Below are 18,171 nucleotides of genomic sequence, written 5' to 3'. Positions count from 1 at the left end.
AACCTAAACCACATTTCGGAGGGTTTCAGCTTTCAAAAGAGTAATTTATACAACCAATGGATGAATTTAACGTCAGGTTATAAGCTTTTATTTACATAACATGGATAAGCGACATAACTTCTGTCGGGGAGTGTACATCATTAATATAAGTAATCCATTTCTGAAACACATTCGATGTTCCTTAAGATTTGTGGATGATGTATTTATCATATGGGATGGTGGAGAAGTAGAATTTAATGATTTTGTTAACATGCGTTTCACTTCTTGTTTTGGTCGTGAACACTTTAATCTTTTGGATATTGAAACGATTATAAAGGAGGGCAATATTTGTACTAAAGTGCACAGGAAAATTACTGCTACAAATTCTATGTTACATTTTGATTCTGCACATCCATTTAACACAAAAAAAAGCGTACCTTATAGTCAAATGGTGCGGTTGAGACAGATTAATAATGACGATATTAGCTTTAGACAGCAAATGGATGAGGTGAAGGTGCATTTTCTAGATAGAGGCTACCCTTTATCATTATAGGAAGCAGCAGAGCGAGTTTCAGCAAAATCACAAGCGGATTTATTGAGGAAAAAATGCTAAAAGCAATTAATTAGAGAACGTTAATACTGAGTCAAATCAGGTGTTTTTTTAATTTCTGCTTTAACCCCTTAACCCCCAAGGGTGATTTGCACGTTAATGACCGGGCCAATTTTTACAATTCTGACCACTGTCTCTTTATGAGGTCATAACTCTGGAACGCTTCCATGGATCCCGGTGATTCTGACATTGTTTTCTCGTGACATATTGTACTTCATGTTAGTGGTAAAATTTCATTGATATAACTTGCATTTATTTGTGAAAAAAATAGAAATTTGGCAAAAATTTTGAAAATGTTGCAATTATCCAATTTTGATTTTTTTCTATGCCCTTAAATCACAGAGATACGGCACACAAAAAACCTAATAAATACCATTTCCCACATTCCCACATCACATTTGAAGTCACTTTGAGGGGTCTACATGATAGAAAATACCCAAAAGTGACACCATTCTAAAAACTGCACCCCTCAAGGTGCTCAAAACCACATTCAAGAAGTTAACCCTTCTGGTGCTTCACAGGAATTTTTTGAATGTTTAAAAAAATGAACATTTAACTTTTTTTCACAAAAAAATTACTTCAAGTCCAAATTTTTTTATTTTACCAAAGGTAACAGGAGAAATTGGACTGGAAAAGTTATTGTGCAATTTGTCCTGAGTACGCTGATACCTGATATGTTGGGAGAACCACTGTTTCGGTGCATGGCAGAGCTCAGAAGGGAAGGAGCGCCATTTGACTTTTTCACTGCAAAATTGGCTGGAATTCAGATTGGACGGCATGTCACATTTGGAGAGCCCCTGATGTGCCTAAACAGTGGAAACCCCCCCCCAAATGACCCCATTTTGGAAACTAGACCCTCCAAGGAACTTATCTAGATATGTGGTGAGAACTTTGAACCCCCAAGGGCTTCACAGAAGTTTATAACATACTGTGGTAAAATTAAAAAATCATATTTTTTTGCATAAAAATGATCTTTTCACCCCCAATTTTTATTGTCCCAAGGGTAACAGGACCATTTGACTTTTTTGGCTGGAATTGAGATCGGAAGCCATATCGCGTTTGGAAAGCCCCTGATGTGCCAAAACAGTGGAAACCCCCACAAATGACACATTTTGGAAACTAGACCCCCAAGGAACTTATCTAGATGTGTGGTGAGAACTTTCAACCCCCAAGTGCTTCACAGAAGTTTATAACGCCCGGGCGTGAAAATAAAAGAAATCATATTTTTTCCACACACATGATTTTTAGTACCCAATCTTTTTATTTTCCCAAGGGTAACAGGAGAAATTGGACTACAAAAGTTGTTGTCAAAGTTGTCCTGAGTATGCTGATATCCCATATGTGGAAGGAAACTACAGCTTGGGCACACGTCGAGGCTTGGAAGGGAAGTAGTGATGTTTTGGAATGCAGACTTTGATGGAATGGTCTGCGGGTGTCATGTCACGTTTGGAGAGCCTCTGATGTGCCTTAACTGTTGAAACCCCCCACAAGTGACCCCATTTTGTAAACTAGACCCTCCAAGGAACTTATTTAGATGTGTGGTGAGCACTTTGTACCCCCCAGTGCTTCACAGAAGTTTATAACGTAGAGCCATGAAAATAAAAAAATCATATTTTGTTTCCACAAAAATGATATTTTTGCCCCCAATTATTTATTTTACCGAGGGTAACAGGAGAAATTGGACCTCAAAAGTTGTTGTGCAATTTGTCCTGAGTAGGCTGATCCCTTTATGTGGGGGTAAACCACTGCTTGGGCGCATGGCAGAGCTTGGAATGGAAGGAGTACCGTTTGACTTTTTTTTAACTCAGAATTGGCTGGAATTGAGATCAGACACCATGTTGCGTTTGGAGAGCACCTGATGTGCCTAAACAGTGAAAAAACCCCAATTCTAACCCCAACACACCCCTAACCCTAATCTCAGCCCTAACCCTAGCCCTAACTCTAGCTCTAACTCTAACCCTAGCCCTAACCCTAATGGGAAAATGGAAATAAATACATTTTTTTCTATTTTATTATTTTTCCCTAACCAAGGGGGTGATAAAGGCAGCTGTCATATGCTAAAAGAAGCTTTTTATTGTAAAAATAGTTTTTGCATCACCACATTTTGAGAGATATAATTTTTCCATATTTTGACCCACCGAGTCATGTGAGGTCTTCTTTTTTGCGGGACGAGTTGACATTTTTGTTAGTACCATTTTCGGGCATGTGACATTTTTGATCGCTTTCTTTTCCAATTTTTGGGACGCAGAATGAACAAAAAACAGCATTTGATGAATTTCTTTTGGGGGGTGCGCTTACACTGTTCTGTGTGTGGTAAAATTGATAAAGTGGTTTCATTCTTCGGGTCAGTACGGTTACAGCGATACCTCATTTATGTCTTTTTTTATGTTTTGGCGCTTTTATGCAATGAAAACAATTTTATATAAAAAATAATAATTTTTGCATCACTTTATTCTGCGAGCTATAACTTTTTATTTTTCATTGATGATGCGGTGTGGTGGCTCGTTTTTTGCGGGACAAGATGACGTTTTCAGCGATAGCATGGTTATTTATATCCGTGATTTTGATCGCGCGTTATTGCACTTTTTGTTCGGCGGTATGATGATAAAGCATTGTTTTTTGCTTTGTTTTTTATTTTTATTTTTTAAGGAGTTCACTAAAGGGGTTAACAGTTTTATAGGACAGGTCGTTATGGACGCGGCGATGCTAAATATGTGTGCTTTTATTGTTTATTTTTTTGTTTAAAAAAAATGAATTTATTAGGGATTATTTTAATTTATTTAGCAATTTTTTTATAAATTACTTTTACACTTTTATTTATTAAATTTTTTTTTACTTTATATATTTGTTCCATGGGGGACATCACTGTAATGTGTCAGATCACTGATCTGACAGTTTGGACAGCATTCTGTCAGATCAGCAATATGACAGGCGCAATATGACAGGCGCTGCTGGCTTCCAAGTGCCTGCTCTCTGCAGGCACTGAGTAAGCCGCCTCCCTGCAGGGAAAGAGGCCCCCAGAGCAGCGCAGCACATCGCTCTGCACTGGGGGTCTCAGGGAAGCACGGAGGGAGCCCCCTCCCTGCCAATGCTTCACTAATCCCCCGGTACACTGTGATCATGCTTGATCACAGTGTGCCAGGGGTTACAGTGCTGGGGGTGGTCCATGACCGCCCCTAACACACAGTGTCGGGTGTCAGCTGTGATAATCAGCTGACACCCGGCCGCGATCAGCAGCGGCCCCCGCCGGGAGCGCCACTGATCGCTGAGACGTACTATCCAGGTCCCTGGTCATAGGGGCCCGGGTACCGTGGATAGGATAGTACGTCTCATGACAGAAAGGGTGTTGTGAATTCACTTTCTGGCCTCCCTCTGGTTATTACTGAAGGTAGTGGAGCTGGTCAGATTGACAGAGGGGTTGTGAGTTCTCTTTCTGGGCTCCCTCTGGTGGTTACTGGAGGTAATGGAGCTGATCTGATTAACAGAGGCTTGCCACCTGATAATGAGGACGAGGATTGGAGATCTGGGGTTTCAGATTGGGATTTAAGACAGCCTACTCCCTGTATCCTCCCTGTATCCCTGCTGGTGATTTTCTTCTTGCCTCCTGAGGTCTGATGTTTCCAGCTCAGTCCCTGCATGTTCAGCTAAGTGTTCATTTGCTATTCTGTTTGCATTTGATCTGGTTTGTCTATCTCAGTTTTGCGTAGGTCAGCCAGCTCCGGCTGGGGCTGTGCTGAATCACCGTCCATATGTTACTGCTTATGCCAGTTTGTTTTTTGTCCCTTATTAGATTGGCCTCTTTTTGCTCTGCTTTCAGAATATACCAGAGTGCTGATATAGTGGGGGCGAAGTCGTGCGACTTCAGTGTTTTTTGCATCAGACATGTTGGACTTTTTGCAGGGTTTTTTGCGTGATTGCAGACAGCGTCTTTCCTTTCCTGTCCTGTCTAGTCAGTGTGGGCCCCATCATTTGCTCAGTCTATTTTCCTGCGTGCATTTGTGTTTTCATCTTGTCTCACCGACAATATATGTTTGGGGGTATCTATTCCTTTGGGGTCTGCTCTGGGGCAGTTTAGATTTCCCCTTTTCCTGCTTTAGGCTTATTTAGCTCTCCGGCTGTGCCGAGGCGTCTAGGATCATCGTAGGTACGCTCCACGGCTACTGCTAGTTGTGTGGATAGGATCAGGGGTCTGCAATCCGCTTAGTTACCAACCTCTCTGGTTTTCTGTGGCTTAGCTTTGCTTGCTCTCCTCGGTGACCCAATCATAACAAAAGGGGTTAAACATAGTCCTCTTGATAAAGCCATTCATGCGTCAATTCGGAAGAATTGGCACGTGTTGGAGACTGATAAGGATTTGAATAAATTAAGTAACATCAAACCTCAAATAGCTTTTAAAAGGATAAATAATCTCACAGATTTGTTGGTACGTAACCGAATTTTGCAATCACATGAAAACTGGTTATCTGCGAATTCAACGAAAGGGAATTTTAAATGTGGGGATTGTAGCTTTTGTCACCTGCATTTAACCGGAATTTTTTTGCAGGTTGGCCGTATTCACCATAAGGTTTTTGATTTAATGTCTTGTAAAACTAAATACGTAGTTTATATTGTATACTGCCCATGGCTCTTTCTATTATATTGGAAAGACTGTAAGACCTTTGTATGTTTTCGTGAACATTTTTGTTCTATTTCAACAGTAAAGGGATCTTTAAGACTAATAAAACATATCCAGGATAAGCAGGAGTCCGATCCACAATGTCTGCGCTTTGCAGGTTTGGAGGTGGTCAAATTCCCACCTTGCGGTGGCAATCACAATAAAATCCTGTTAGACGTGAAGCAAAATGGATTATTAAAGCAAATGCGCAAGGTCCATTGGGACTGAATGAAAGATTGGATTACTCTGTTTTCCTGTGATATACAAAATATCTGATACATTGTATCTTTATTGCAATCTCTGCGTTTTTTGATGTATGTAATTATGTTTGTCAATTTTTTATATATAACAAAATGGTCTAGTTGTGTTTTTATATTAGGTATGCAAATTACTTATATGGTAATTTCTCATGATGAGTTGCATAAAAGGAAATGACGTTGCAATTTGTACATCTGGACCCATTGAAGCGTGATTAACGCGAAACGGCCATTGTCCTGTTCTCTTTGCCGCATGCCTGCACGTACCTAGCTCTTTTAAACCTTGTCCATGGACTCATGGTTTAAATAAAGGACTGTGGTTTTTATCATACGGTTTTGGTGAGTGCTGCATTACTTCTTTGCTCCTGAATATTGAATTTTCTACATGTGTTTTTTCTTGCAAGCATCGTATCAACCGTGTCTACACCTGCCACGTGTCGTTGAATCAGAGATATTCTGCTCCCCCCGTAAGTATGCTGCTCTTAGTGCCGTTCTGCTCATTCTACAATTGCTTCTAAATTTAAAGTGAACTGAACAGTAAACTACACACAGTATCAGGTCAGCGCCATTATACTGATTACGTTGATACCTGGTGATAAAATCTGTCTTGTGGTTGTTGTTTAATCTTTACTTGTAGTTTTCAGTTAATGAGATTCTCATGCTCTAGGGCGGGGCGGGGCTGTGGGCAAAATGCCATTTTGCTGGCTGTAATTTTTTTTTCTAAGCCTCACAATAGCCATAATATTATAGGCATTATCGGCAATAATATCAACGCTATTATATGTACTATGTAAAATAGGGGGCAGGTCACTGAGGGATCATTGACCTGTCATAAGCCAATACAGATGCATATGTAATCAGAGCACCACATAAAGCCCCTACCACAGGCCGCCCACAGCCCCACCCCGAAGCATGAAAATCTCATTAACTGAAAACTACAAATACAGATTAAACAAAAACCACAAGGGGGTGTGGCCTTGGACACAGCACATGTGAGCCACAGGAAGACTGAGCTCCCGAGGTGCAATCTCATAATCTACTTTCATCTCTGCCAAAAATTATCTCTTATCCTAGATTCCAAAGTGATTGTATAAGGATTACAATTGTGCACATTTTGAATCTGGTTTGAACTGTTTCTGAAGCTCCTGAGTGAAGATATACCACCTAGAAGCTGAAGAGGAATCTGAGCCGAGGCTTAGGTCTCCCACACTGCTACAGGCCTTGACTGGGGCCTAGCTGGACCACAGGCTCTCGTGGGCTCCACACAGCACCATAAGATTTATTCAAGAAGATTTACCTTTCCGGAGCCAAACCAAGCCTCTCTCTCATGTCAGAGCTATCAAAATCACAGGAATACGTAAATGCTAATGCTACGTAAAGCGGATGATAACAGAGAGCCACACAGCAATAGCTCTCCGCTTGTGGGACTAACCCCTGGCCCTCACCAAGGATAAAATTCTGGGAGACCTGGGACCAACCACTGAAAAGGTACCTTTAATATAATCTACAAAGAACAGGGGGTGAATCCCTTTATTAATACGGGTACCTTCTCCCCCCGCTGGAGAATCTCATGTGTGACTGACGCAGCCTTTAGTAACTCTCCACTGGCTCATAAATTGACTACGGACCTGTTCAGCTTAACAAATCCCAAACCGGCCTGTCAGATCATTACTACCCATCACTGGGAGCCGCAAGCTTAACTGGCTGCAAAGTTGCTGACATCAGCTCAAATATCCAGCAATAGCTTTTCTTGTAAGAACTGCAAGTAGTTCTGGCCCCCACTGAATACCCACTACCCGCTCGTCTACCTTGTTGCGCCCAGATATATCCCTCCGCCTACCACAATACAGTGACTGCTGCGGGCCAGTAACAAATCAAGCTGGGACCTAGTGATGCCACGGCTAACCTCTACATTTATCACCGCGACATATCAGTCGCAGCCCCTGGAGGATCTCTGGAATCGCTGCCTTTAATATAGCGCAATCCCTGGCCATATCCCTCCGCCGCCGCAACTGCTGCAGACAGGACCCAGACATAAGCAGCAACACAGTTATACCGCGGCTGTCATCCCTGATCAGGCACAGCAACAGTTTCTGCACACACGCTTCAGGAAAGCCACATCTGGAATGGAGCACGGCTTCTCCTCAAATCCCCTGCTCCCCATATCCTATCCGTTGCTGGGGGACCCACATCCCATCGCCTATAAGCCAATAAACAGAGGTCCATACATCCTTTAATTACTCCTCCAAGATAGGAGATACCGCAAGATAGACCCTCAAAACCATAGCCTCGGTATCCACCTGAGAGCACCAGAACTCCCATAGGGAGCACACGGTTGTCACTGGCTCCTCAGAGACCCGCGTCTGCCGGGTCCAGAATACTGTTCTATATGTAAGAGGGTCAGGGCCTAGCCCTTTAAATGTTGATGTTAGGGTGCATGCGTGGGACTCTATGGTAGCAGACATGCGCCGCTGAGCTCCGCTCTCCAGCAGGCTAATAATAGCACCATTAGCACCCGGACCACGGCGTTCTGAATGCGGGGAGGTCACCCCTTACCCAGGACCTCCAGACTGAGATGCCGGCAAGGAGGGGCCCTGCACAGCCGGTGACATGTCCGATTTCTGAGCACTTCTCAGGAGGTAGAAAATCCAAAATGGCCACCGCACCCATTGCTTCTACTTCTCCTGCTTCTCAGTCGCAGGTAATTGCAGCAGCTGGTGGGGATGATCTCTCACTCCACGGGGACACCGCAGTACACACAGCAGAACTGGATAAAGCCCTACAGGAAACTTTTAAAGCTGAATTAGCCACGGCCATGCAGACTATTACCTTAAAGTTACAGGACTTTGCACAAAGAACCTCTGCATTAGAGGAAAAGATGGATGCAGAAGCTGATTCTTTGGAGGAGGACCAGGGTGCCCTTAAACACCATATGGAGCATATCACTGAACTGGAATTGAAATGTGAGGCTATTGAAAACAGATCCCGCAGGGAAAATCCACGCATCCTGGGCCTCCCTGAGGAAATCACTGCCCTTAAAGATACAGCTACCACACTATTTTCTGCTCTGCTCCCGCAAACAGAACCAGCTCTTCTGCACATCACTAGAATTCATAGAGCTGTGGGGAAACCACGTTCAGACAAAAATCCCAGAGACATCATCCTTAAACTGCTTCATGAAGAAGCATGTGATTTAATACTATCGGCGACAAGAGGCCTTCATACACTGCCTGACCTCCCGTGTTCGGTACAAGTTTTTGCAGACATAGCACCTGCCACTCTGACAAGGAGGAGAAATCCAAGACTGGTAACCGCCACCTTACAAGCAGCCCAGATTAAATGCTGATGGGGATTCCCCTTTGCCCTGTCCTTCTCAGTGCATAACAAAACCTACATGTTACATGTGCAGGTCGTTGGATGAAGGTAAACTGGCACTGAATCAGGCATGCATACCACTACCACCCGGACACCCAAGGCCTGCAAGGGAGTAGACAGAGGTCCGTAGATCAGGCTGCCAGCAATCGAATGTCACTTGATTAGCTTCACTCTACACACATACCCAAGATGGGGTATGAACTTTTTCTCTTTATGCCGGGGGACCTCCGGTGGGCCGAGCAGGTCTTGATGGAACTATTGGCACCTCCTGGTTATGACTGATTCTTATCTGTTCCAGCTGTTTTGATTTATTTACAAAAGTGTTTGCTTAATGCAGTTGAGACTGCCTTGGTTGCATGAGATGGTCCTGACTGTTACAGAATTTTAACATTAGCAGGGGCTTTGCCTGTGGGGATATTACATGTTGCCCAAATGTGCTGATTTCTGGTCTACCCTTGATATTAAAGGACACCAGATCACTATGCAAATTGGACTTACAGTCCATTTGATGTTATCTGTTTACTGTTTGATTGGTGTCTAGGTCTCCCTTCTCTCCTGTTTTTCCTTTTGTCTCCACATAGGATTGCTTATATTTGCTGTTCTTTTTGGTTCCAAGATCTCTACAGGGTTACTGATTTGAATTCCTGCTCCCATGCTTACGGGGTGAGTGGTCGGGGAATCTCATTTTTTGGCATCCCAAAACCTAGCCAAACATGTGTAGGGTCCTATCACATAATGTAAGGGGCTTTAATTCCCCTTTAAAACGCAAAAAGGCCTTCCTGGATTACCAAAAGCATAGCCCAGATATTACTTGTCTCCAGGAAACTCATTTCTCCAGCTCTTCATGCCCAAAATACTTTGACTCTGCCTATTCTCATTTTTTTGTGTCGGCCTAAGATCATAAGACAAGAGGTGTAGTGGTCTTCCTTAAAAATAGCTTTCCCTTACAACCGGTAAACACCTAAGCAGATCATGAGGGTAGATTTTTTATTCTTCAAGGAACATTACACGGACAAAATATCTGTATTGTCAATAGTTATCTCCCGGCCTCGGCCCAATTCTCGGTCTTCAAATTAATCCTAGCCAAACTCAATACGTTCTCATTTAACCATCTGATATGGTGTGGCGATTTTAATTTTACTATTAATCCTTCCCTAGATAGTAGTGCTGCAAAACGCTCTGATATTGCTAAAATAGAGAGGAAGAAAATCCTTAGTCTCATGAAGGAGAATCACTTAGCAGATCTTTGGAGAGAACATAATGGGGCTTCAAGGGGTTACACTTATAAACTCTCCAGCACACAAAATGTATTCTAGAATCGACCTTCATTTGACCACAGCTATCTCATGCCCAATGGCTCTTTATACGCGCCACATACCCTCCTCGTGGTCGGACCACGATGCAGTTATGTCAGTTTTTAAATTTAATTTAACCACGTCTAGGCTCTATAGATGGAGGCTAAACGAGTATGTCCTTGCTGACCCAGTTAATGTAACCACTATAAAAGAAGATTTAACAAATTTCTTTGAAACTAACACAACAAAGGAGCCCTCATTTGGAGCAATTTGGCTTGCGCACAAAAAATATATTACCGGTTCTCTGATTAAGTTAGCGGCCAACAGGAAAAAAGAAAGGTCTGAATTACAGACCAGATTGGAAAACAAACTGCAGAAGTTAGAATTGGCCAATCAACTCTCTTCATCCATATACTTATCTAAATAAATTCAAGATACTAAATTACAATTAGATGCCATTCTTAGTACCAAAACAGAGAGGGCCCTAACTTGGACTAAAGCCACATTTTATAAACATGCCAATAAGCCTAATAAGATGCTAGCTCGTAAGCTTAGAATGTAAGAGTCACGTAATATAATATCCTCTATAAAAGACCCTAAGTATCAGATCTCAGCCCACCCCGATGTCATTTATAGCACTTTTAATGAATACTACCAGAGTTTGTATTCGGCCCACAATCACCCCCCCCCTCACTACTGGAGTCATTCCTTCACAAACTACCTAAATTGACTGAGCCTGCAGGACAACAACTCCATTTAGACATCTCTGAGGAGGAAATAGTTTCAACAATCAAAAAAGGAAAGGCCCCAGGACCGGATGGTCTTACAGCAATATATTATAAAAAATTTAGCGATGTGCTGATACCACATATAAAAAACCTCTGTAATTCGCTACTAAATGGCTCACAGTTGCCCCCTGGGTTCTACGTGGTGCATTTAACTGTAATCCCTAAACCTAAGCAAGATCGTCTCATAAAAAATTATAGACCTATATCCCTCTTAAACATTGACTTAAAAATCTTTACATCCATTGTGACTAACAGAATCACTAAAAACCTCCCTCACCTCATTCATCGGGATCATGTTGGTTTTATACCAACGCGACAGGCCCCAGATAATATTAGGAGAGTGTTAAATATTATTCATACAACTAACCTACAACGAAAGTGACTTCTACTGCTTGCATTAGATATTGAGAAGACTTTCGATTCAGTGTCCTGGACGTATCTTTTTACATTTCTTTCGGAATTTGGATTCTCTCCAAACTTATAAAGTGCGGCAAATTGTTATATGATAGCCCTATTGCTTATTTAAGACTCCCGTCAACACATACCACTCCAATTAATATTCAGAGGGGTACCAGGAAGGGCTGTCCTCTATCTCTGGCGCCTTTTGCACTTGCAGTGGAACCCATTGCGGAAGCAATAAGGAGAGATCAGAATATCCTGGGCCCTGAGAATATGGGAAACCAATATAAAGTCAGCCTCTTTGCAGATGATCTGCTAACATTAATAAGTCCCCATACTACACTCCCTCACTTATTTTCCCTCCACGAATTTGAGAAGATCTCAGAGTTAAAAGATTAACATTGATAAGTCCGAAGCATTATTTGTAAACTTTCCTAAGACGGAGCAAACTAATATAGCATCCCACTTTGGGTTTATACACAAAGAACATTATCTAACATATCTGGGTATCAACTTAACAGCCAACAGGTCAACTCTGTTTAGCTGGAATTACACTCCACTGATCCAAAACTTCCAGAAGGACCTGGATAGATGGGCTTCCTCAAAGTTATCCTGGCTCGGCAGAATACATGCATTAAAAATGGTGTCACTGCCTCGCTTCTTATATCTATTTAGGTCCCTCCCAATTATGGTACCAGCCAGAACGTTTACTCATTTACACTCTATGATGTCTAAGTTTCTTTAGCTAGGAAAACAACCCAGAATTGCGCAAAAACTTATGTTCTGTCGTAGAAAAGAAGGGTTTATTCCTTCCTAATTTTACACTTTATTACAAGTCGACACAGATTGCTCAATTAATAAGTACGTGTTCATATCCCAATAGTCTGAGATGGGTTATTCTGTAATCATTTCTCTCTAAACCATTCTCTATATCAGGGCTAATGTGGACCACAGACCGACTTCCACAGGGTTAATGAATGTGGCTCCTTTTACAGTCCACTCGTTGCTTTTTTGTAGGAAAGTCCGGTTTAAATATAACTTACAATCAAGCCCTTCTCCCCTCACAGCTATATTACAAAACCCCATGTTCCTGCCAGGCCTTAAGTCACAAATTTTTTTTGGGTGGAAGCTGAAAGGTATTCATATACTTAAACATTTGTGTTTCCCATTTAATATCTTACTTGGCAGACAGGAATTTGTTCAAAAATTTGAACCTCCAGTTAGGGAGGTAATGCGATTGCACCAGATCTTCCACTTTGCAAAGCAGATTCTCCCGAGTGGAACTACTCTCAAGGCAACAAGTTTTGAAAATAAATTTCTAAATGACCCTTTGGGCAGGGGAACAATCTCATTGATCTACTATGCTATAAATTCTCCACAAGATGATAAAAAATTGAAGTATATGTTACAATGGGAGGAAGATCTGGGGTTTGAACAGTCAATTGATGAATGGCATCATAGCTGTGACACCCTGTCAAAAGGTAGTCACCAAACTTTCCTTGTGGAGACCTCCTTAAAACTATTGCACAGAGTCTATTATGTACCGGAAAAAATTCACAGCATTTTTCCTAATGTCTCGGGAGACTGTTTTACGGGATGTGAAATATCTGGTGACATGAAACATATTTGGTGGTCTTGTTCGGTGGTTTCTGGGCTTTAGGAGAAGTTGAAGAGTCTGATAGCACAGATGGGGACCGGTTGAACTGGAACCTTCCACCCTTTCACTGGGAACCAGGCCTTCCCGGCTTCCAAAAAGCTTTCAGAAGCAAGTAAACTACTTATGTATGACCACTAAAATCCATATTGCGGCAAAGTGGATGTCACCCTCACTGTCAATATCTATGGTGAAAGAGAAGATGAATGACATTATGTTATATGAAAGAATAGAAGCAACTAAGGATCCCACGTGTCGGTTCTTCTTCAGGATTTGGCATCCCTGGATGGAGCTTCACTCAGATACTCACCTGGATCAGGCACTGAGGCTCTCTCCGTAGCCAATTGAGAACTGATCACGGCCTGGGACCGGACTCATATATGATCCTACAATCGTGGGTTGCATAACCGCTTTAAACGCCCTGGAAAGGTTATTGATACCATTATAGATTATTGGATAATTAAATCCTTTGTGCCTTTTCCTACCCCTGTCTATGTCCTGTCTTCCCTTATATTACTTGAAGTTTATTGAATGTATGTTAAATTGTTAGTTTACGGTCCCTTGCATGGGAGTTCGTAACTTGGACTTGGTTTAATAAGTACCTAAATAAAAAATTTATTGAAACTAAGCAATAACCACGAGACAGATTTCAACTATCAAGGTATCATTGTAATTAGTATAATGGCACTGACCTGACAGTGTCTGTAGGTTACTGTGCACAATCCTGCTGGCAGGTTCCCTTTAAGACATCTCAGCGCTGCACTATTATACACAGTTCTCTTTAAATGTGTAATATTTCTTCTTGAAACTCATTTGACAGAAAATTTTGCACCTTACAATAGTTTAGATTGTGAAGTCGCCGAGCCTCACACTCTAATTACCCCAGAGAGGTTTCACCACTGGTTACTCATTTACTACTGATGAAGACTGTTGAGTTTGATCATATCAGTAGATGTGTTATTGTCTATAGTCACAGTTTTTTATTACAGTAAATAGTGTCCAAAATACTCTGAGTTAACCTCTTCACACAGACAGTTTTGTGTTCTTAATCAGGCCCCATTTTTAAAATTTGACGTGTCACTTTATGTGGTGATAACTTTGGAATTATTCACAAAAGGATAATAGAAAACAAATGGATCTTACAAATTATTTTCTAACTTTGCACAATACCCTACATACGGTTGTACACTACTGTCTGGGCACATGGCAGTGTTCAGAAGGGCAGGAGCGCCATTTAGCTGTTTGAATGCAGATCTAGCTGGAATAGTTTGCAGACACAATCTATTTTCTTTGTATTCTATATCCAAGGATTGCCTTGCTCATCGCCCTTTAACACCCTTACATGGATCTGGAAATTACACTGGGATCCCTAGGCTTGGACCATGTTGTTACCTGCTAGTCTGTGGTATTAGATGGCAAGAAGAATAGTCAGTTAGCTGGGTCAGAACCAGAAGGACAGAATCAGAAGACACAATAGTAGTCAGTACATGGGCCACGGTCACAACAGGAAAAAAATACACAAGCCTCAAGCTGAGCACAGAGGACTGAACCAGAGGAGAACAGCGCTGTATCTGGCAGATTCCGGCCATATGCTTTGAGCTTTAGTAGGGTGTGGTACTTTCCAAATGGCTGAAGTAGGGAGCAGATTACTCCAGCTGGACAGCAGGAACAGATCCCATATGAGATTGGACACAGCATATGCAGAAGCCCTAATATAACTAAATGACAGAAAGTCAGAATAGCCGAAATCCCCATAAAGTGATTCCATTTTATAATTTAATTCTCTGAGGGTTATAATCTATACAGTAGGAGGAGTGAATATTTTGACTCCACAGGAATTTTCCTGAAATTAACACGCAGTGGATGTTGGAGAGTGAAGATTACACATTTGCCATTTTATTACCCAGCACATAGTGTCCAGATTGTGCTCCAGGAGACACACACCGCAAATTTAGAGGATTCTTCTCACTATAATATTGCTAAATACAGGGATCCTAAATGTTGTTTGAGCACACTGCAAGGCTCAGAAGTGAGAGTGGATTTTGCTGGATTGGTTTATAGAAACCTTGTTGCTTTTCAACAGCCTTTGAGCCACTAATAGTGTGGGAACATCTGTTTTTCCATTGACAGATGATGGACCTGAATGGGAACTTGTTTTTTGTGAGATGAGAATTGGTATTATTTTCGCCTACATAACATTGATTGGTTTATTTTTATTCTATATTTGGGAGGCAGAATGAACAGTTAAACACCACACACTTCTGGTTCATCCAATAAGTTTTTCTATTAGACTGTGAACTGTCATTGTCTTGGTAAATAAAGTTTTTTACATAGCTTGCCATTTTTAATTACCGTTTAAATAGAAATGTTCAAAAACATAAAACCCAAGGATATTTTACTAAAGAATAATGATTTTTTTTTCTTAGGTGACTGTACCAGGAGATCAGAGGGACAGCTGACATCTTCAATTTTTAAATGTGATGATCTTGAGATCCTACAAGATACAACTGAAGTGATTGCTGTTACTCCAGATATACCATCATTCCTTCACAGCAAAGATCTGTCATCTGATCCTATGAAACAGATCCTGTCTTCTGATTCATTACCGACTAGCAAGGAAAATCGAAGTCACAAAAGAGGCATTAAAAAACAAACTGCTCCTAAAGCAAATAAGTCATTTTCCTGTTTAGAATGCGGGAAATATTTTACACTGAAATCACATTTCGTTACTCACCAGAGAATTCACACAGGCGAGAAGCCTTTTTCCTGTTCAGAATGTGGGAAATGTTTTAACCAGAAAGCTAATCTTGTTACACACCAAATAGCTCACAGAGGAGAGAAGCCTTTTTCCTGTTCAGAATGTGGGAAGTGTTTTAACATTAAATCAGCTTGTGTTAAACACCAGAGAATCCACACAGGGGAGAAGCCTTTTTCCTGTTCAGAATGTGGGAAATATTTTTACCAGAAATCAGATCTTGTTATTCACCAGAGAACTCACACAGGGGAGAAGCCTTTTTCCTGTTCAGAATGTGGGAAATGTTTTAACCAGAAATCACGTCTTGTTACTCACCAGAAAACTCACACAGGGGAGAAGCCTTTTTCCTGTTCAGAATGTGGGAAAAGTTTTTACCGGAAATCAGATCTTGTTATTCACCAGAGAACTCACACAGGGGAGAAGCCTTTTTCCTGTTCAGAATGTAGAAAATGTTATTACCAGAAGTCACATCTTGTTTTTCACCAGAAAACTCACACAGGGAAGAAGCCTTTTTCCTGTTCAGAATGTGGGAAATGTTTTTACCAGAAATCACATCTTGTTCGTCACCAGAAAACTCACACAGGGAAGAAGCCTTTTTCCTGTTCAGAATGTGGGAAATGTTTTTACCAGAAATCACATCTTGTTTGTCACCAGAAAACTCACACAGGGGAGAAGCCTTTTTCCTGTTCAAAATCTTGGAAATATTTTACTTGTAAATCAACTGTTAGTTAACATCAGAGGTGTCACACAGGGAAGAAGCCTTTTTTATGTTCATAATGTTGGAATAGTTTTAACCAAAATTGGATCTTCTTACAGGAGTTGTTTCTGGTCATTCCTCATGTTTGATGATAAAAGGATAAAACTAAACTTTATTAATTCCAAATGTAAAACTATACCCATATTTCACCCCCTGAAGGTTAGTCAGAAGGTGACTAGGCGACTCATCAAGAGACTTTATCTAAAATTGACCTATATTCAAACGAAACGAGATAAAAAAACAAATCATGTATCATGTTATCCAAAACAGAAAACTAGCCACATAAGGGCAGATCCCAGACTTCAAACTATATACTTCGTAAGGTTATAAGCCAGTCCAGTGTCAGGAATAGACAGTATAATTATTGTGTTTTTTCTCCTATAGGAACTGCCCTAGTTTGGTATTGTAAAAGGCGTCAATTAGTAGTGCAGAAAAATTGTCCTAGACTAGACTCCGTTTTCAGACGGCCCAATATGTACCACTCAGGGAAAACTTACCTGCTCCATTAGCAGCTTCTAACTAATGGCCATGCTGCGATCTGTCAGGGAAAGAGTACAATAGCATTATAAAGACTAGAGATATGTGCAACCTTAAGGTCTGGGAGATCTGAGCAATTATTTAGTATGAATATGGAAATTATCTCTGGGGTAGTTACGTGTTACCTGAGCGGTATATACTGTAGTTTCACATACTATCTATTCCTCACACTGGAGTGGCATTATATAGTTTGAAGTCTGGGATCTGCTAATATGGGGCTAGTTTTCTGACTGTTTTGGATAACATGATACATGGTTTTAGGGTTTTCTTCATCTATTCTCGCTTGAATATAGGTCAATATTAAATAGTCTCCTGATGAGTCACCTTTGGTGAGGATGACAAAACCTGTAAAAATGAGAGGCATCTCCATTTTTCATGATCTCCGGTTGGGTGAGGGCATATTTTTTGCGCGGCGAGCTGACCTTTTAAATGAATACCATTTTGGTCCAGATACCGTCTTTTGATCTCCCATTATTGCATTTTATTGCAATGTTGCAGTGACCAAAAAAACGTAATTCTGGCATTTGACTTTTTTTCTCGTTATGCCGTTTAGCGATTAGAATAATTCTTTTTTTATATATTGATAGATCGGGCGATTCTGTATGCAGCGATACAAAATATGTGTGTTTGTTTTTGTTTTATTTTTAATGGGGCGAATGGGGATAATTTGAACTTGTAGGTTTTTTTATATTTTTAAAAACTTTTTTTACTTTTGGATTTGTGAAGACATATAGTATTGTATATTATTTAATCAGATGACTATTTTTTAGCAAACCAAGAATAATAATGTGTATGTTGGCTTTTAAATTTAAGTGTAGATTTCTGGTTGGTCAAGAAAACAGACTTTTCTTTGTGCAAGCTGGTAATATTGACTTTTATTGTGAGCTTATCCTTGATCACTTGTGATGTTTGCTGATATGCTAACTGTGCATTGTGTTATGGAGCCAGTTTGTTGACTTCTAAAGCAGAGATGGAAAAACTATGCAAATTGTTTAAATAATCAAGTAATGCTACTTGATCTGTTCTCCATTCTTACCTTTTATGTAAATGCTGAAAGTGGGACACTTGTTAAGTCTAAAAATAGGTTACATGCCTCTGTATAAAGAGACAG

Source organism: Dendrobates tinctorius, unplaced genomic scaffold (assembly GCF_039654945.1).
Source record: "Dendrobates tinctorius isolate UK_male_01 unplaced genomic scaffold, ASM3965494v1 ptg000126l, whole genome shotgun sequence".
Lineage (NCBI taxonomy): Eukaryota > Metazoa > Chordata > Amphibia > Anura > Dendrobatidae > Dendrobates > Dendrobates tinctorius.
This window is presented reverse-complemented; position numbering follows the sequence as displayed.